We start from the raw sequence: 22,414 nt of genomic DNA, 5'->3' as shown, positions 1-22,414 counted from the left end.
GGAGTCTCCTTCAGAAAGGTCAGGCCAGCGTTCATTCCTACCATTGGTGGATGAGAGTGCTGGGTCCCCTTAAGGGACCAGCTGTGGTTGAGCTATGAAAGCAATTGACCAATGGTTCAGTCGAATAGGCTGGTTCTGCTAAGCCAAGGGTCATGTAGGGAATGAGCAGGTAAGCCTTCTGGAGGAACAACAGGTCAGTCGTCTGCAGTAGTAGGTTGGTCATCTGTGGGACTCCAAAGATAGGTCTGGCATAGACTCTGTCTTCTGGCACATGGCAGGATGAGGAAGGAGGTCAACAGTGCTCCAACACTGCAAGGCAGCTCTAAGTCATTCAGGTATGATAGAGGTGAGCTTAGGGACCCAGTAGGGGACCAGAGGGGAGGCTTAAAGAACTCTTGATCATGTCTTGGTCAGTCAAGGCTATTATGACAGAACACCATAGCAAGTGTGGCTTAAACATTTCTTAAACAACAAACATCTCTCTCTCACACAGTTCTGGAGGCTGGAAGTCTGAGGTCAAGGTGCCGGCATGTTCAGGGTCCTGGGAAGGATCCTCTTCCTTGGCAGATGGCCATCTCTCTTCTTGTTGTGTCCTCACGTGGTACAGAGAGAGAGAGAGAGAGAGAAAGACAGGGAGAGAGAGAGAGAGAGAACAAGATCTCTCATGTATCTTCTTGTAAGGGCACTAATCTCTTGGTGTGGGGGGGATTTCATCTCATGACCTAATTATTTCCCCAAAATCTCATCTCTAAAATCCATATATTTCAACATACGGGTATGGATTTTGGGTGATTACAAACATTCAGCCCATAGCAGGCCATAAGGATGCAGCTAGGGCCAAGTTAAGTGTTTGTGCACACATGATAGTGAGTGAGGTCTGGGCAGAGGGAACAGCAGGTGCAAAGCTCAGAAAGAAAGAAGGGTTCTGTAGAGTCCTGGTGTGGCTAGCACAGGAAGGCATCACTATCCTGGGAGCCATTTCCTGATCATGTTCCTTATTAACTATTAATTTACATCTCTCTGGGCCTCTCTTTATTCATCTGCAAAGTGGGCACACTTGAAGATAGCAGGCCTCCTTTGATTTCACTGTGAGAGCAGGTGGGCATTCTGGAGGGAACATAAAGCAGGAGCTCAGACACAGCTGTGTTCCAGCCCCAACCCCACATTTCAGTTTTGTGTCCCTGTCTCCCTCTCTGTTTGCTTTCCTGTATACCGTCTAACAATCATACCAACTGTGGGCCTCTTGTCTGCTGGAGATAATAATGTTCATGGTGGTGGTATGCAACTGGTGGTTGTAGTTTACCCCTGTCCTCCTCAAACATTTTCTGAGCACCTACAACGTGCCTGACACCATTTGCAAGAAAACATGGCATCTGCTTTTAGCTCTGCTCTAGCGGAGAGAGAAAGGACACACGAGCGGTTGAGGCGTGATGCCGTAAATGCTGAAGCTGGCAGGACAGAGGGACCAGACAAATACAAAGGGACGGATTTGCCTGAGAGAGTCAGTGAGAGTTTTGATAACCCTCAAAGAACTTTGAAAAGGTAATCTCAGTATTCTTCTGTAGAAGACTTTAAAAAAAAAAGACTATTAAATTATTTTACTTGTACAGCTGCCAATATCTTGCTGGACCTTTTCAAAGGTGAAATAAGCCAGTCACAGAAGGACAAATCCTGGATGGTTCCACTTACACACAACGGGTATGTAACAGAGTCAAATTCATAGACGCAGAGAACAGAATGGCTGCCAGGGGCTGTGGACAAGCAGAAAGGGGGAGATGCTCTGTGGCGACAGAACTTCAGTTAAGCAAGAAGCAAGAAGAACAAGTTCTAGAGATCTCCTGTACAGCGCAGTGCTTATAGGTAACAGGACGGCATGAGGCATTTCAAAATTTGTTAAGAGGGTAGATCTTAGGTTAAATGTTCTCACCACAGAACAAAAACTCAAATTAATTCACAAAAGGACACAAGGAAACTTTGGAGGTGTTGGATCTGTCTGTTACCTTGATTGTGTTGGTGGTCATATGAAGTTTGCTTATTCCCAAACTCATCAAATTGCACATGTTAAATATGCATGGCTCTTGGTACAACAATTATCCCTCATTAAAGGTGTCTTTAAAACAAGGGGTCTCAATAAGGCACTGTCCCTGTATCACATCTGGGAGTATTTTCAATCTGAAGGATGATGGGTGCTCATTATCACTGTTCCCTTCTGCTTCTCCCACTGTTCCATGTGAGACATCCTAAGAGGACGATTTCTAATCTTCCTTCATATGGGGAGAAGCTTTTCTTACTCCCCTGTCAAGAGTCACAACCCTGACACTCTGGAAGAGACTTTAGTAGTTAACCTAATTCTAACTGTAAGTTAAGTATAAGGGGACAGACCCTATCTCTACCCACAAAGTGTGGAGCCCAGAACAACAGGAACACGTAGCTTGAGCCAGAAGAATGCCCCGTGCCACTTGGATAATTTGAGGGATTTCCTCAGGCTTTGATTTTTACTTGAGCCATAAACCAATCTTTCTTCAGTTACTGATGCACTTAAACACTTTGGAAGAGAGAAGGGAAGGAGACGGTCTTGTACCTTGCCTAAAGGTCAAGCTCCTTGCTCTGGGGCCCTGGTTGTGGTTCTTGGGTGAATCCTTTGTTTCCTTCAGTGGTTGAGAAAGACTGTTGGCCTGGATGTGGCTCAAATAAATGCATTTCAATCAATCAAAACAAAAACAGTGGATGTCTTCAGGACATAGGTCTGAGCTTACCGGGCACAAATAGAAAGGTCATGGATGGCTAATGAGTTGAGATAGTGTGGCCATGTTACCCAGGAAGCTTGCTGGAAGTCACTTCTGTAAAGTTGCCTGTAGCTTGGGCTTGGGTGGAAAGGGTGCCGCTCCTGGCTTCACTGGCAACGGGCAGAGCTCTGAACTCTAACTGGCAGTTGTACTGGTTAAGTAATAGGAAGAGGTACTATTACTGCAAAGTAGGCTGAGAGACTTGTCCCAGGAGGTGGAGGAGGCAGGACTGGAACTCAGCTCTGTGTATTTTCAAAGCCCATGCTCTGAAGTACAGCCCAGGAGAACTCGGTTCTGGCTAGGATTCCCTGACTCTTGAATCAGAAGGAACTTCAAGGAACATTTGTTTTTAGTCATGTGGGCTCCTTTGAGAGGCAGCATGGCACCATGTGTGGGGTCTGGAGCCAAGATGGTTGCATGAAAGTTCTGGTTGTGCCAGCTGAATATGCCTGGGTCTGAGCGTGGTGGCACCAGGCCCAAATGGGCTGGCACAGAGGCAGCACCCTATAGTAAGCTGTCCCTCCAGTGTGGTAGGTAAAGGCATGAGTTTCAGCCAAGCTGAAGGCTTTGCATGTACTTTGCATGAGTGACTGGGGGCAGGTGTCTCCAAGCCCAGGCCCCTCATCTGTAACACAGGGATACCAATAGAACCCTCCCCTAGAGGGCTGTGTAAAAATTAATTTAGTTTATTCATACCAAGTACTTGGAACAAAGTCTGGCACACAAACTTTGTTAACACTATTTATCCTATGGAACTCTATTAATGGCCTAACTCTCCAATTTTTGGACAGCCCTGAAGTCATTTCTTATGTGTAGTGGACATGTCCAGCGTGATTGTATAAAGGCCTTCTTGTTTGGGAGGGCTGGAGTGTGGACAGAGGGAAGCTGCAGAGAAATGGCAGCCTTGCCAAAGGCATGTCTGCAGCTCACACAGGAGACCGGCCTTCTGGAGGGTGCCCTTCAGCTCCTGAGCCATGCCTGAGACTAAGGAGGACACAGGAGGGCTGTAACCCTCCCAAACTGTGGGAGACACCTGTGACATTTCCCAGACACTGCCAAGATGCCTTCATCCTGCTGCTTCCTCCCTCCCAGCCAGCCTGAGTCTCACCAGGTCGTTCCGCTTCTCTTTCCGTCTTTGATGATCTAACCTTCAGGGACCTGCAGTAAGCTGAGTATCTAGCCTCATTCCCTACTATGTTCTCAGTTTCACTGCTCTTATTATGAATTCACTGTTACGGATTATGGCAGTAATTTTTAAAACGATTTATTTATTTATTTATTTGAGAAAGAGAGAGAGAGAGAGAGCACACGCAAGTGTGCACGTGCAAGGTTGGGGGAGGTGGAGAGAGAGAAAGAGAAAGAATCTCAAGCAGATTCCCCGATAAGTGTGGAGCCTGACACAAGCCTTGATCCCACAACAGGGAGACCATGACCTGAGCCCAAATCAAGAGCTAGACGCTTAACTGACTGAGCCACCCAGGTGCCCCCTGATAATAATTTAGTGATGTTAACTAGTCCATATTGAAAATAGGCAGTGAGTTGTGCACTCTTACACAGCCTGTGTGCCTTATCTCAGGTGATTCCCCCCCCCAAAAAAAAAAACACTAGTGATATTTTAATCCTCATTTTACAGATGAGGAAATGGGAGGAAGGAACTTACCCCAGATCACACATGGGATTCAAACCTGTGTTCCTTGGACAGTGTGGTAGCTCTTCGCCACTATACTTAGCTGTTTGGGGATAGGAATTTAGAGACAGCCTAGTCGTGGGGAGTGAAGGGCTGGGTCAGGGTGAATTGAGGGGAAGTCAAGTACATGTTACTTATTCTTAAGGATGCTTTCTTCGGGGGATGCCCGGGACCAAGGCCCCAGGACAGCCTTGTTGATCTAGCAGAGTCCTGTCCATTTAATGTCACACTGACTGTTGAGAACACCAGGATCAAGTCAGGGCCTAGCCACCTTCTAGCAATTCAGTCAGGCACCTGGGCCTGTGGGGCTTGGGACAAGAGGTGGGACAGACAGATCACAACCTGGGGTTAGGACTGAAGCACACACCATCTCCACCCAGGAAGAGACCCTGAAATCAGACGGGCTGCCTCTCTCCCAAGTGTGCAAACCTCCCCACCCAAATCCTATAGGAAGGGACCTTGCAAGACATTTGCTCCATTTCTTTAGTTTATAGACTCTGTGACCTAAGAAGAGGAAGGAACTAACCAATACTCTGCACGAGAGAGCTGAGGTCACCATTTATTGAGCGCTTCCTGGATGCAAGACTCTATACTATCCCTGCTTTTCCCATTTAAGCCTTGCCACAGTGCTAAGTGGTTTTCCCCAGAACTTGTCATCTTGACAACCAGATCAGGATGGTTCACACTGCCCTTCAGTGATTCCCCAACAACTGCTATTCAAGGGCAGGGGTTGGCCTCCTTTTTAGAGGAGCCCCAGCTTAGCCAACATTCCTCGTCCATCAGAGGCAGCTGCCCACTCTTCCTTCTGGTCCTACCTCTACTTCAGCCACACTGGTTGGTTCCCAGGGCCTTGAATAGACCAGGCCCTGTCCTTCCTCAAGGACTTGATACATGCAGTTCCCTCCTGGAATGTCTTCCCCAACCTGTGCATCTCCACATCCTTACCTGTCTATCTCGTGCTCATCCTCTGGTCTCAGCTTACATGTCCTGCTCAAATAAATGTTTTCTAACCTCTCTTCCTCAAATGAGATCACTTCATTTCCTTCATAACACATACTCCAAGTTGTGAATCTATTTTTATCTGTGGGCCTATTTGCTAAACTCCTCCCATCTGCTGAACTGTGAGGTCATGGAGATTAGCAGGATGGCTATTTTATCCACCATAGAATGCTCTTCACCACCACAGAGGTAAGCACAGAGCAAAGCTCACCAGACATTTGTTGAATAAATGATGGATCGTCAGAATGGGCTGAACATGAGTCATTTAAAAATCTCCATCACTACCACTAGTTTTTGGAGTTCAGGCTTAAACATAAAGGTTATAGAAGAAAACTGCTGAACTTTCTAAAGAAATGACCAAACTAGCTAGAAATCAAAATCAGATTTGGGGGATCTAAGTGGTACATTGACTTGTAGCTGTCAAAGACTATCAGGGATGCAGAAGCTGATGCAAGAGAACGTGAGTGACAGCTCAATGAGAAACAGGCAAGTTGGGGCTGCCTCCAAGTTTGAGATCATCCTCAGGAAAACAAAGTTGTGCTACTGAGTTGTGTTAATTGATTGAAAAACTCAATCCACAAACATCAGGATTTGAAGGGCAGGGCACAACATTTTTTTGTTGAGAGGGCACAGTTGTGCAAGTTTGCAGGGATACAGCTACACCGGACCATCGGGAGCTGTTGGCGAGCTCCTGCACAATGGAAAGCTGTGTAGTGCAGCCATTAGCTCTGTTATGATCCTCATTTATGATTTTATTTACTTAATAATTCAGTCTTCCGTGTCATGAATTTTTGAGAGAGACATTCAATTAGGAATTATGACTGCAGTTTAGAGAAATATATCTCCTTACTGGTGAGGTGGGTGCCAACTTTCTTTTATGGGTGCACCTGGCTGTATTCCAGAACATTTGGAGGAAACAAATTTCAGCACTTCTCCCTTTCTCCCTCAAAGCTTGGGAGTTGTGCCAGTTAGAAAAACCTTCCTGTGTCCTCTCGATTCTAGGTGTGGTGTTACATTGACGGCAAACTGAAAAGGCAGGGGTGCTTTGGTGACGTCTCTCGACCAGTTCGCTTGGACAGATATTTCTTGAAACCCCACTACCTCCAATTGCTTCCTCAGACCATACACAGGTGTCAAGTCCTCCCCATTTAATGAGGTCTTTCTCCCAGACGCTCTCATTCTGATATTTGCTTCTAATACTTCCCATCTCACCAGACCAGAGAGTTCATCCTAAGCATGCCCACAGGAATACTCACAAACTCCTCCCAAACCCCCAATTTTCCATCTGGACTGTGCTCCATTAGTGTTCCTTGGTTATAGCCAATGGGAATATACTCTGTCAAGAGTACATTCTACAAGCAGAAGAAGAATTTATTAGTGGCTCACATTGCCGTTGGAAAGCTGAAGATGTCGATTTAAAAAGGTGCAAAAAGAAGTTACTGAAGTGACCGGAAAAACGGACCATCTCTCCAGTCAAGGCAAATGGGCACCAGCTTTTGTCTGTGTCACTCAGCTCAACATGGAAACTTGAGTGGAGAATATCTGATTGACAAAGCCAAGGAAGCAGAAGCCAGGGCATATTGACTGACCATCCGAACAGACTGTGTCCAATGAGAAAAAGATGGTTTCTCTCAAAGAAAACAGGGTGTCAAGGCGCCTGAGTGGCTCAGTCATTAAGTGTCTGCTTTTGGCTCAGGTCATGATCCTAGAGTCCTGGGATCGAGTCCCACATCAGGCTCCTTGTTCAGCAGGAAGCCTGCTTCTCTTTCTTCCGCTCCCCCTGCTTATGTTTTTCTCTCACTGTCTCTCTTTGTCAAATAAATAAACAAAATCTTAAAAAAAAAAGAAAAGAAAACAGGGTGTCATTGTCTAAGGAAGAGAGAACACATCTAGGCAGGCAAAGGGCAGCACAAATCTGCTAAAACTGGGAGGGAATCTGGACACCAAGTCACCCAAAGAACCTCTGGAGAACTTGAAACCCACTAGCCTGAGATAAGACATCTTGGTATTAGAATTCATGTTAGGGGCACCTGGGTGGCTCAGTGGGTTAAGCCTCTGCCTTCGGCTCAGGTCATGATCTCAGGGTCCTGGGATCGAGCCCCGCATCTGGCTCTCTGCTCAGCAGGGAGCCTGCTTCCTCCTTTCTCTGCCTGCCTCTCTGCCTATTTGTGATCTCTGTCTGTCAAATAAGTAAATAAAATCTTAAAAAAAAAAAGAATTCAGCTTAAAGTTCTTGAAGAGTTGTTTGAAAATATATATGTATTTTCACTCCCTACAATGATGTCAGGGATGTAGGATTATTTTTATTTTATTTTATTTTATTGATGAGGAGCCTGAGAATCAGAAAGATTGAGTAGTTTGCACAAAGTCACATTGCAAGAGGGCTAAGATTTTCCACGCACTATTTGAATGTTTTCCATCCATCAACTTATTTAATGCTCACACCAGCTTTATGGGATAGAAACAATCGTTACTCCACCTTTACAGAGGAGGAACCTGAGAAATAGCAGTTACACATGTAGTAAACCGGAGAGCTAGATCTGAAACAGGCTGCAAGCTTCTAAGTCTGTATTATCTCATTTATAGTGACACGGGACTTAAACTGAAAGGTAAGTGAAGCCATCTTGTAGCCAACATTTTGGAAGAGCAAAGGGGTCACATGCCAGCAGAAAATGGCAGTCTGCACTGAGTAACTAGGAGATGGGGCAGATGTTTGGGGAGGACAGGAGGTATGCGGAGCACTGAGATAGAAGCAAAGCTTTGGATGCTGGCGGTCCAGTGCCAGACCCTATGTGCCCCAAGTGTCCTCTGTCTCCTGTCTTTGTCCAGTCTCTGTTACAAGAGCTAGTTTGAATGAGCCCGTTTCTCACCTATTTTCCCTACTCACAACTGTTCAAAAATGTACACCTCTGCCCAGGGGTAGTCAACAGTGTCTTCTCTTTACCCAAGGCTGGAGCAACCCAAACAGAGAATGGGGAACAAGGCACTCCCAGAATCTTGGAAAATCCTCAAGGGAGGAACATAGAATTTTTTAAGGATTTTTGACCGTGAAACAGCTCTCAAAATACTCTCCTAGCAATGGTATTTTTATTTGGTGAAAATTTACAAATGCTTAATTTGTTTTTGAAAACTCAAGACCTTGCTTCTACCCACATCCTTGGTAATGAAAGCATGGCCAGTGAACCCCACCTCCCTCCAGGTAGAGCAAGCTTCCAAACTACCTGCTGAAAGTGCAGCTACGTCTGCATCTGAGGTACCATGGGTTTGTCCATGCTGCTGGCCCATCTCAAGGCAGTTCAAGAGTCTAGCCAATCAACTCATTCTAGGACACTGTTCAACAGAAGAAAAGGTCTCTGTGTCTCTCTCATAACTTGATGCTCTGATCTGTGATATAGAATCCTTCTGAGCCTGGAAGGTGGATTCCATGCCACAGAAAGGTAGAGAGAAAGGATTTCTCATAGTCTGCTCCTCTGAAGGAGAGATCCAAGGTCAGCATCTTGCCCTGGTGAAATTCAAAGGCTTGCCTGCTTGGAAGACTTACTCAGGTTTATGGTCAATACATTTTGGAAAGTCCTATTAGTGTTGCAAACCAGTAGAGAAGACAGGGGATAACTGGCATCTGATGGCTCTCTCTGTGCAGGAACAATCTTGTGAACTCTTTCAGTGAACCAGAATGGGCTCTGCCGCCCCAGGCTAAGCCCAAGGGTGCTAGAACAATTTCTTTTCCCAGCATCTCCCTAGGATAGGGAAGACACATTTATGCCACAGGCTCAGGAAGGTCCCAGAGAAGCTGGCTTAGAACTGCAGCTTCTGACATGAGAGAACAGCTACTTGCCAGGCCCTGTGCATGCCCTTACCCAAACCATCTCTCCAAATCCTCAGCACAGCCCTAAGAGATAGGATTAAGTGTGAGTTTTCCTGGTGCTTCTTTTCTGCAGACAATTCTTTCTCCCCTAGGTCAGTCAGGAATCCTTAAGAATGGAGTGAATTAGCAGCCAGACTTAGTAAATCCTAGTGGAAGAGGAAAGGCTGTAAATTTAGATCTACCTGCTCCTGCCCAGGATGGCGTACTGGTTCAACATTCCCTTACTGGGGGACCTCTCTCTCTCTGGCTCCAGGAATTGTCCTAAGTCACCTGCCTGCAAGGTCACTTGTCAATGAAGCAAAAGATCAGCCTCCAACGCCATTGTGTCACCTGTCCAAGTAAGCTTCACACCTCTCTTTCCCCTGGGTTTCATCTTTGTGTTTCTAGGCCTTCTTTTGTAACTGTTTCTGCTGACCTTTTACTAGGATGTACTTGTGAGCACATTTATTTATCCCTGGGGCCCTGGGATCCAAAGGCATTTGGGATGGCTCTGTCATAGAGGGAATTTCTCTGGGGTGGCTGTTCCTTTTCCCTTCTCTGGGAACCTGTGAAATGATAAGAAATGGGTACAGGCACACCTTGGAGATATTGTGGGTTTCACTTCTAGACACCACAATAAAGTAAATATCACAATGAAGTGAGTCAAATGAATTTTTGGTTTCCCAGTACACCTAAAAGTTATGTTTACACTATATGGGAGTCTATTAAGTGTTCAATGGCCTTATGTCTAAAATAACAATGTATATTCTTTTTTAAAGGAATCTATTCTTTTTTCTTATTGAAGATTTTAAAAAATTTATTTATTTGACAGAGAGACAGCGAGAGAGGAAACACAAGCAGGGGGAGTGGGAGAGGGAGAAGCACACTTCCTGCAGAGCAGCGAGCCCAATGTGGGGCTCAATCCCAGGATCCTGGGATCATGACCTGAGCCAAAGACAGACACTTAATGACTGAGCCACCCAGATGCCCCTAGCAATGTATATTCTTGAATTCAATAATACTTTATATAAAGCACTTATACAACTCAAGATCAAAAGATTAAACAATCTGATTTAAAAATGGGCAAATGATCAGAATAAACATTTTTCCAAAGAAGACATCCAGATTGTCAACAAACGTATGAGAACATGCTCGACATCACTCATCACCAGGGAAATGCAAATCAAAACTACAATGAGATAATCACTTTACAAACCTAACAGATTGGCTAAAATCAAAGAGACAAGAAATAACAAGTGCTGACAAGAATATAGAGAAAAAGGAACCCTCATTCACTGTTGGCGAGAATGTAAATTGGGGTAGCCATGGTGGAAACCAGTATGGAATTTCCTCAAATTAAAAACAGAAATATCATACAATACAATAATCTCACTACTGGGTATTTACCCAAAGAAAATAAAACTCTAACTTGAAAAGATATATGTACCTCTATGTTTATTATAACATTATTTACAGTAGCCAAGATATGGAAACAGCCCAAGCATTCACTGACAGATGAATGGATAAGAAAGAAAGTTGTGGTATATATACACAATCAAATATTATGCAGCCATAAAAAAGGATGAGATAATGCCATTTGCTACAACCTGAACGGACCTATAGGGTATTATGCTAAGGGAAATAATCCAGCAGAGAATGACAAATACCATATCATTTCACTTATATATGGTCTCTAAAATACAAACAAAAAAACAAAACAGAAACAAACCTACAAATACAGAAATTAACTGGTGGTTGCTAGAAGGGAGAAAAGTGGAAGATGGGCAAAATGAAGGGGAGTGGGAGTTACAGGCTTCGAATTATGGAAAGAGTAAGTCATGGGAATGAAAGGTACAGCATAGGGAATACAGTCAATGTTACTGTAATAGGGCCAAATGGTGACAGATGGTAGCTACACTTGCAGTGAGTATAGCATAAAGTTGCCAGAAGTTAAATCACTATGTTGTATACCTGAAACTAATGTAACATTGTGTATCAAATATACTCGAACAAAAAGATTTTTTCAATTTAAAAGTGCTTTATTGCTAAAATGTGCTAACCATCATCTGAACTTTCAGCAGTTGTAATCAATTTGCTGGTAAAAGCTTTTGCCTTGATGTGGATGGCTGCTGACTGATCAGGGTCATGGCTGCTGAAGGTTGGGGTGACTGTGACAATTTCTTAAAATAAGAGTGAAATTTGCCACATTGATTGACCCTTCCTTTCACAAACGATTTCTCTGTAACATGTGATGCTGTTTAGTAGCATTTTACCACAGTAGAACTTCTTTCAGAATTGGAGTCAATCCTTTCAAACCCTGCTGGTGCTTTATTCATAAGTCCATGGAATATTCTAAATTCTTTGTTGTCATTTCAACAATCTTCACAGCATCTTAACTAGGAATAGATTTCATTTTTTTTAAAAAAAAATCACTTCTCTGTTCATCCATAAGAAGCAACTCCTCATCTATTAATTTTTGTCACGAGATTACAGCAAATCAGTCATATCTCCAGGGTCCGTTTCTAATTTTACTTCTCTTGCTCTTTCCACCACATCTGCTGATACTTCCTCCACTGAGGTCTTGAACTCCTCCCAGTTATCTATGAAAGTTGGAATCAGCTTCTTCCAAACTCCTATTGATGTTGATATTTGACCTCTTCCCATGAATCACAAATTTTTTGTCATGGCATCTAGAATGATGAATCCTTTCCAGAAGTTTTCAATTTACTTTGTCCAGACGCATCAGAGGAATCACTACCTATCACATTTATGGCCTTAAGAAATGTATCCTTAGATAATAAGACTTGAAAGTTAAAGTTACGCTTTGATCCATGGCTGCAGAATGGATGCTGAGTTCACAGGCATAAAAACAATATTAATCTAATACATTATCATTAGAGATCTTGGGTGACCAGGTGTACTATCTGTGAGCACCAATATTTTGAAAGGAATCTTTTTTCCTGAGTAGTATTACTCAACCAAGGGCTTAAAATATTCAGTAAAGCATGTTGTAAACAGATGTACTGTCATCCAGGCTTTGTTGTTCCATTTATAGAGCACGGCTAGTGTAGACTTACCATAATTCTTTTTTTTTTTTTTTTAAGATTTTATTTATTTGACAGAGAGAGGGAGCACAGCAGGGAGAAGCAGCAGGCAGAGGGAGAAGCAGGCTCACCGAGCCGGAAGCCCAATGCAGGACTCGATCCCAGGACCCCAGGATCATGACCTGAGCCAAAGGCAGAAGCTTAACCGACTAAGCCACCCAGGCACCCCAACTCTCACTTAATTTTAACTTGAAGATCATTTTCACCTAATTTTAAGGAGTTCCTTTAAAAGTCCTTTTGGGAATTTCATTACGTTTCTTTTAAAAACCAGAGAAGGTTTTGATTCATTTCTAAACTCTCTCTTAAAATTTTCCTTTGATTTAATCAGACTTACCATAATTCTTAAGGGCCCTAGGATTTATGAGATGGTAAACGAGCATGTTCTTCAACTTCAACCAGCTGTGTTAGCTTCTTTTTTAAAAAAATATTTATTTTATTTATTTGAGAGAGAGAGAAAGCACATGCACAGAAAGGAGAGAGGGAGAGAAAGAATCCTAAGCGTACTCCCCACCTAGCGTGGAACCTGAGGTAGGGCTCAATCCCAGGACCCTGAGATCATTAGCTTTTAACAGCAGAGTCAGCCTGTCCCCTGAAGCTTTGAAGCCAGGCATTGATTTCTCCCTCTAGCTATGAAAGTCCTAGATGGCATTTTCTTCCAATAGAAGGCTGTTTTATCTACATTGAAAATCTGTTGTTTGTGGTAGCCACCTTCATTAATTATCTTGGCTAGATTTTCTGGAGAACTTGCTGCAGCTTCTTGTTATGGAGACAGCTTCTTTCCTTAAACTCAGGAACCAAACTCTGCTAATTTCAGACTTTTCTTCTGCAGCTTCCTCCCCGCTCACAGCCTTCACAGAACTGAAGAGAGTCAGGGCCTTATTCTGGGTTAGGCTTTGGCTTCGGGGAATGTTGTAATGGGTTTGAGCTTTTATCCAGACCAAGAAAACTTTCTCCGTATCAGCAATAGAGCCATTTCTCTTCCTGACCATTCATGTGTTCGTTGGAGTCATACTTTTTATTTCCTTCAAGAAGTTTTCCTTTTAATTTACAATCTGACTGTTTGTCCAAGAAGCATTTAGCTGGTCTTGGCTTTCGAAATGCCTCACTCACTAAGCTTAATCATTTTTACTTTTGGCTTAAAATGAGAGACGTAGGACTCTTCCTTTCACTTCAATACTTAGAGGCCATTGTAGGGTTATTACATTGGTCTAATTTCAATGATGTTGTGTCTGGGAACAGGTAATTCTGAGGAGAAGGAGATGGGAATAGCCAGTCGGTAAAGCAGTCAAAGCACACACAAAATTCATTGATTAAATTCATGGGTGTGGCTCACGGTTCCCCAAAACAATTACCACAGTAATATCAAGGATCACTAATCACAGATCCCCCATAACAAATATAACAGTAATGAAAAAGGTTGAAATATTGTGAGAATTACCAAAATGTGACACAGACACATGAAGTGAGCAAATGTTATTGGAAAAATAGTGCTGGTAGACTTGCTTGATGCAGGGTTGCCACAAATCTTCAATTAGTAACAAATGCAAGATCTGCAAAGAGCAACAAAGTGAAGCCAATAAAACAAGATATTCCTATATACTGGCCTCTGCCCCCAATTTCTGATACAGGGTTCCTAAACCCTTATAAATTGGGGTACTAGGAAAATCTTTTGTTTTTACATTTAGTCTTTGACTCCAGTTCCTGGCACAGAATTCCTAAATCCTTTGGAATTTCCTGGGTGATAGGAGTGTCTTTTGTTCTAATGAGGTGACTCTTGGTGACCTTCTGGATGGGGCTGGTCAAAAGAAAGACCAAGTCATGATAAGAACCTTGGAACTTTTAATCCCCCCCCCAAACATCCCATACCTAATTCTCCAGCAAGGAGAGAGAGGATGGGGCTGGAAACAGAGGCAATGACTGATCATGCATACATGATGAAGTCTCCATAAAAACCCAGTACTGTGGGGATCAGAGAGCTTATGGGTTGGTGAACCATCATCATGCCAGGAGGGTGATGCACCTCAGCTCTACAAAAATAAAAGCTCCCATGCTCAGGAGCCTCCTAGATCTTTCCCTATGTATCTCTTCATCTGGCTCTTTATCTGTGTCCTTTATCCTATCTTTATTATATAATAAATTGGTACATGTGTTTCCCTGATTTGAACTGCTCTAGCAAATAATTGAATCAAGGTGGGGTTCATGAGAACTTCTAATTAGTAGCCAAGTCAGACAGGAGCTGTGGGTAATCTAGGGACCTACTATCTGTGATTTGCCTCTGAAGCAGGGGGCTGTCTTATGGTACTCAATTCTTAGCCTATAGGGTCTTCTCTGCACTAACTTCAGTTAGTGTCTGAATTGAACTGTAGGACACTCATCTGGTGAGAATTGCTTGGTGGGGGAACTATCCCCTCCACAATTGTTGACCAGAAGAGTCTGAAGTGAAGGGTTCAGTGTGAGTAGTAAGGGAGAGACACAGGGCAGAAGTGAATTTTTCCTTTACAGAAGCTTCCTCACTTTCTACAGAATGTTCTTCACTCTGTGGGTCCAGGTTAATGGATGCTGTGGCCTCCCAAACCCTAACCCCACCCCAGTCAGGACAATCAGACTGATGTTGCCTGTTAAGATTGTACTATGGGGTTTGAATCTGTGAAACTATGAGTTTAAAACATCCATTTATCCACAAAAACCCAAACTGTATCCAAGTCATATCTTTTTCTCTTTATAGATTTATGTACTGAACCAAGGTAATTTCATTCTAACATCAGGAGAAGACCCTAATACCCACTGAGCCACTTTGATCTTAAATGAACTTAAAATTGTGTGAAGCTTTTGGACCAGATTCTCAAAAGTCTCTGAAATGAACCCAAACAACTATTGTCAGTGGACTGCTCAGACTGGTTTACTAGCCCCACTTCTGATTGTATGTCCTTTGCCTGCTGCCTGTGTGGTTTGCAGGTGCTGTTTTGCAAGACGCCCAAAGAATGGTGAGGTACTGGATGGCCACAACACCAGTCCTAAGCTGGACCCCACTAGGGACCATCACAGATCAAGAACCTTGGACACCCATGTGCCCCCCTTCATATTATAGTTGAGGTGAGGAGGTCCAGAGAAGGCAGGTCTATCCTGTATTCTGCACCCAAGACTGATGCATTTGCTGGGTCTTCCCCCATCCTAGGTATTCTTAACTTCAGCTCCACATCGGAATCATCCAGAAACAAATGAACCCTTATGACCAGAGAGAGGAACTGATTCCCCAGTCCTGCCCAGACCAGAGGGGTCACAGCTCCCATTGACCTTGGCCAAGGCAAGAGCTGTGTATGAGGCAGAGTGAGCTGGTTCTGTTAAGCCCGCAGCTGCGTGTGGTAAGACTGGGGTGTCTCCAGTCCCTCCCAGCCCCAAATCTCAATTACATTTCCCCAATTATAACATGAAGGTGTTGGTCTAAGTTATTGTAGCAGCTGCAGAGTTCTTTAGTTACTAGAAAGATCAGTAATTTTATTAGAAAGGCCATTAAAGCTATGTGAGTTCAGATTCCTCGATGGTCTCATCCCTCTGGCATCTCCGTTGCCTGCAGAGTGTCTGGCACACAGTGATGCACACTAAATATTTGTGGATGAGTGAATGAATGAATGAATGAATGAATGAATGAGTAAATAATGTATGCATAAGAACAGCAATTCCCCAGACATAGGAAGACCTGGACTAGTTTCTCCCCTACTCTTCACAGGCTCTCATACAGATACCAATTTGTGTATTTGGGAAAGTGCGGGGGTAGTAACTGCTTGGAGTCAGAGTCAGATTCTGATTCCACTATATCCTAAACATTGCATCTTGTCAATTACTTAGCTTGCCCAGCCTCAGTTTACTGTATGTGTGAAATGGGAAAATAGTCCCTATATCACGGTGTGTGAAAAACACTTGGCACCGTGCCCAACACGTGGTAGGCAGTCACAGGTGAGCTATTGTCAGTGTTAATAGGCAGAGTTTGTTTGTGTGCGTGCATATCTGTGTCCGTATCTATTTCTAGAGTCATAAAGGTCAGGGTTAAATAATTGCTGTGTCTATCCTACAAATACTATTGACTATCTTTGGCCCCTGTACGGCTCTGACTCTTTGCCCAGCTTATTTTCAACTCTTAAAGAGTTACAGTCCATGTGTTAAGTGTTACATTTACACTTTCTTTTTGGTTACCAGAGTTACAGCTTATCAACAGCTCTTGTAAATTCTCCACGCCTGTTTTCTATCACTTGTCTCCCGGAACCATCCACTTGGCAAAGCTCTCGGCTCTCCCTCTCAGTATTTTTTGTCTCTCCTGGTCACCTGAAATTATGCTTGTCTTGTCTGCTGTTTTTGTTCTCCTCAGCTTCTCCTCTGTCTTTGGCAGGAATAGCAAATTGTTTTCATTGCTTGTGCCAGTTCAGATAGCCTGGAGAGCTACACTGAGGCTTCTAAGGCTATGTCTGGGGTCAGTGGGGCAGAGCATCATGATTGATTAGCAATGTCTGTCACTGACATGGTATAGGGAGGTAGGAATTGTGTATGGTAGCCATTGGCCATTCTTATTTGGGCAAAGGAAACACTGTGACATCTTTTTGCAGCTTTACTATAAATCTTCAAGCAAAATCAAACATAGGCTAAAATACAAAGTTAAATCATGTAATACAGTATACCACAATTTGGACAGGTGCTAAAAATGATTTCTTCTCACTCTCTCTGTCTCATAGATAGAGGGAACATCTATATTCCCCATCTCTGGGGAGCTGGGAGGTCTTGGTAAAGAATGTTCTTCCTTCTCTCCGGAAAGCACAGGCTACAATAGAAAGATTGTTTCAGCACTAATATTAAATTTGCTGAGTAAACTCAGAGATCTGTTTGGTTAAAAGAAGAGCCAGGAATTCTAAGAGATGATAAGTGAGGACTGTGTGGTAGGGCTGGTATCACTGGCCGAGGACCAATCCTGAATGACAGTCTTGCTTACCTCCTCAAAGGCCTGAACAAGGTCACCTTGTCTTGTCTCCATACTTCAAGAAGAGGAGGTACTCAGCTTAGGGTTGGTTAATGTGTGAGCATAGAGCCTAGGGGGTCCATGCCCAGGTGCTGATGCTCATATCACATTTCCTAAAGATCTCGCCAGAACCAAGCTGGGCACTGGGTACCTATGTCAGGTTCTGGTGCTGACTTCTTCTGACCAGACATGGATAAAGCCCCTGTCCAGGTCTGTATACCCTGTCCCAGCATGGACCCATGACTGGGTCTTAAGGTCTCTTTATTCAGACACCTCTCTCCTGTGAGAAGGCACAGGGTCAGCAAGACCACTGACCCCATCTTCCTGACCATTCTTCTTTTGGCTACTCCCCTGAGCTCTCCCATCAGCAGTGATGACCTTGTCTGTGACTGTAGCTGCAGCATCCTTTATGGCCTGCAAGGCCCTGGGCAAGCTTCCCAACTGCTCTGTACCTCAGGGTCCTCATCTATAAGACGGAAATTATACTAAGAGCACCTACTTTGTAGGGTTGTTTTCAAGATTAGAGGGGTTAACACATGTGAAGTTCTCAGAACAGTGTCTGGCACATGATGAATGCTTCAGTGTTAACTATTGTTATCATTAGAAGTGCTTTTCCTCTTGTCCCATGTGACCCTCACAACACTATGAGGTCAGATGGACCAACAGGGTTAGAATTCTTTTTATAGGCAGAAACTGAAGTTCTGGAGGGTTAAGGGTCTTTGTCCTAGGGCACCCTGCAGGGCCAGGTGCTGGGCCAGAGCCCAGTTCTTTTGAGTCCTTGTCTGGAACTCTGGGAGAGGCTGCCTATGATTTTTAGTACTTGACTCCAGACCACACAGGTGACTGATTCTGCTTTGCCTTTGAATTTTTCACTGAAAAGGGATTTTATAAACAATCTGATATCTTGGCTATGTCAAAGTCAGATTGGAATATGCAATTCCATTTATATATTTTAATATGTTGAGTATAAACCTTGGTGTTACTACTGATGATTTGGCATCCTTGAGAAAGAGAATGGGTAAAGACACTTCGTCTTTTTAGGTCTGTCGTGGAACTGCTGTTATTATTGGTTCTGAGGCCATTCTAATTCTTTTGTAGCATCACCCTGCTTTTCTGTTGAGGGAGCCCATCTGTTTGGGGACAAGAGGCGGGGCTCTTATTCCTTACTCTTCTTGTTTCCAAGGGAAGGGGCTTCTACCAGAGTAATACTCCTGGCCTTCCCTTTATCTATCCTTCATCCCTCCCCACAGAGAGGGAGTGACTTACCTATTTGGCGTCTTGAGGGAAGGAGCTGGGCACTCTTATGTCTCTCTCAAGGAATATACAGCCCCTTCTTTTCTAAGCCATGATTCTACAAGGTCAGGGTTCTAAGGGGAATACCTGTAGTTGTCCAGTTCTGCTTATGATGGGCTGGCTGTTTCTGGGATTTCAGCATAAAAAAGCCTGTTGTGGAACACTGAAACTACATTCCATAAAACTAGTTTTACCAGTAGTAATTGTGATGTTTTGAGTTCTGTCTGTCTGACTCTGAAGCCATCTCTCAAGTGTTCTAGGGAGAGTTGTTTGTTGAATAATAAACACTCCCTTAACCCTCAACACCCTCCCCCAGTCTCAGCCCCACTCCCCAAGTCTGGGCTGCTAGGTGCTCCCAGGGTCCTATGACCACAGTCCCTGTCCCTTTGGCCACACTGACTTGTTGAGAATGGGCACAGAATCTAAGCCTCCTCAATAAGATGCTATGTCTTCATAGTAGTGATTTCTGCTGGAATTACTCAGAAGAGCATATAAACCAAGACTTGTTGGTGAGATTTTTTTCCCCATCACAGAAGAGCCTGCCTGAGTAGAACTGACACCAAAGTAAGCAGAGCTGGAAGATGGAAGGGGACAGAGACCATAAATCTCCTCCACTGCTTGAGCTGACATGAGTTGATCTTTATCACGTTCAAACAGAGAGCCTTGCTTATGCAATGCTTCTCTCTCTAATAGTTTGGCAGAAAAGCCCCTCAACTTGCTGATGGGACCCCCATCACACCCTGTCCCTGATATTGTCTGTATTTGCCATACACATGCAGTTCCATGGATAACTCTAGGGTCCTAGAGGTCTTAAAGGAACAAATTTGAACCCTATCTGTTGAGTGGACTGAGTGTACATTCATGTCATAATTAATCACAGAAATTAATGCACTTGTGGTCCTCAGCATAGTTTAGTGATTCTGGAGCTAATTATAGTTTCCGTTATTCTCTCAAAACACATCAGAGCTTTGCCATTCCCCATGGTTCCTGCGCTGAACTTCACTGCGGGCCAGAGGAGAGAGCAGTGTCAGTCTGGTCCTGACTGTCATCACCTTCTGGGGATTTCTTTTTTCTTTTTTAAAACTCATGTCAGATAGATGGCAAATATAAACCCAAGGATGTGATGGAGGGAAGCGCTCACATTTGTATGGCCAGGATGTGGCCTCAGAAGGAGCTCCCTGAGATGAGTATTAACCCAGTCCTACAGATGAGAAACCAAGGCTCAGAGATGTACCAAAACTTGTGCTGCAGTCACGACTGCCTGACTCCAAAGCCTGGGCTCTTACCCAAAATGCCATCCCAGCTGTCCAGACACAGACTGTTGGTGCCCACTGGGCAGAGAATGCTTCCATTTTCCCAAGTTCCGAGTCCCATTTCTCCATAGGTCATGCCAGTAGGGAGTAAGTTCTCTATCTTCTGAACCTTGAGCATTCCCTGCCTTTATTCCTTCTTTGGTCTTAGTTTATGATGATCTGTAGTGAGGCATTTTTCTTCATCCTCCCACCAAGAAGGTTGTGATAATATTGCTAAGAAGGCTCAAGTTGGTAGGAGTGAAATCAGGACAGACTCAGTCAGTGCCCGTACTAAGTGGGATCACAAAGGTGATAAGGGCTTTAAAGCTGGTGATGCATATGCATATGGTACCTGCTGGGTCTGAAGCCTCTCACTATTCTTACACACTATGCCTAGAACCCTGAGATGATGAAATTTTTTTTGGTGGGGGCAACAATTTGACACTATAACATCAACCTTTAATGTGCATATGCAGCGTATTAGTTCGTTAAGGCTGCCATAATAAAGTACCAACAACTGGGTGGTTTAAGCTATGGAAATTTATTGTCTTGTAGGTCTGGAGTTGAAAGTCCAAAATCAACGTGTCGACAGGGTTTGCTCTGTCCGAAGGCTGTGAGAGAGAAATCTGTTCCATGCTTCTCTCCAAGCTTCTAGTAGTTTGTAAGCAATCTTTGGTTTTGCATGGCTTGAAAAAACACCACCCCGGTCTCTGATTCTATCTTCATATGGCATAAGTCCTGTGGACTTGTCTGTGTCCCAATCCCCCCCCCCTTTTTAAGATTTTATTTATTTATTTGACAGAGAGAGAGATCACAAGTAGGCAGGGGGTGGGGGAAGCAGGTTTCTGGCTGAGCAGAGAGCCCGATGCGGGGCTCAATCCCAGGACCATGAGATCATGACCTAAGCTGAAGGCAGAGGCTCAACCCACTCCCAGTCGCCCCCTTCCATTACTCCTTTTTATAAGGACATCAGTCACATTGGATTAGGATCCACACTAATGATCTCATCTTAACGAATTTGCAGTTACCACATTTCCAAATAAATTCACATTCTGAGGGACCGAGGGTAAGGATTTTAACATATGAATCTGGGGTATGGGCTTATTTCAATCAATAACACTGAGAAATTTCACTTCCAGGAAGCTACCCTCCCAATCTACTTGCATGTGTTCACAGAGAGGTATTTATTTATTTATTATTTATTTATTTATTTATTTATTTTTATTTGTTTATTTACAGCATAACAGTGTTCATTGTTTTGGCATCCCACCCAGTGCTCCATGCAGTACGTGCCCTCCCCATTACCCACCACCAGGTTCCTCAACCTCCCACCCCACCCCACCCACCCCCGCCTCCCCTTCATAACGCTCTGGTTGTTTTTCAGAGTCCATAGTCTCTCATGGTTCATCTCCCCTTCCAGTTTCCCTCAACTCCCTCTCCTCTCCATCTCCCCATGTCCTCCATGTTATTTGTTATGCTCCACAAATAAGTGAGACCATATGATACTTGACTCTCTCTGCTTGACTTATTTCGCTCAGCATAATTTCTTCCAATCCCGTCCATGTTGCTACAAAAGTTGGGTATTCGTCCTTTCTGATGGAGGCATAATACTCCATTGTGTATATGGACCACATCTTCCTTATCCATTCATCCGTTGAAGGGCATCTTGGTTCTTTCCACAGTTTGGCGACTGTGGCCATTGCTGCAATAAATATTGGGGTACAAATGGCCCTTCTTTTCACTACATCTGTATCTTTGGGGTAAATACCCAGCAGTGCAATTGCAGGGTCATAGGGAAGCTCTATTCTTAATTTCTTCAGGAATCTCCACACTGTCACAGAGAGGTATTTATAAGATGGTTTGGCAAAAGCAAAATTGGAATGCTATGCAACAAAAGATGGTAAATCTATACGAACTATTATGAACTGATTTTCAAGGTATATTATTAAATAGAGAAACATCTTATAAAAGGTGGTGTGCTCATAAAACAGAAATAACTCTGGTTTATGTAAGTGTCCATAGAGCTAATCAGAAGGATGCATGAACTAAACTATCAACAGTGGTAGGCTCTGGAGAGGAGAGAGAGAATAAGGGAAGATAAATGTCCATCTGGGGTTTCTTAGCACACTTCTGATCGTTTAAAACTTAAAAAAAAAATTTAAATTAATTTAATTTAATTTTATTTTATTTCAGTGTTCCAAAATTCATTGTTTATGCATCACACCCAGTGCTCCATGCAATACGTGCCCTCTTGGCACCCACCACCTAGCTCACCCTATCCCCCCACTTCCCCTCCAAAACCCTCAGTTTGTTTCTCAGAGTCCACAACCTCTCATGGTTTGTCTCCCCCTCTGATTTCCCCCAATTCACTTCTCCTCTCCTCCCAATGTACTCCGTGTTATTC

The sequence above is a fragment of the Meles meles genome, chromosome 19 (genome assembly GCF_922984935.1).
Source record: "Meles meles chromosome 19, mMelMel3.1 paternal haplotype, whole genome shotgun sequence".
Lineage (NCBI taxonomy): Eukaryota > Metazoa > Chordata > Mammalia > Carnivora > Mustelidae > Meles > Meles meles.
This window is presented reverse-complemented; position numbering follows the sequence as displayed.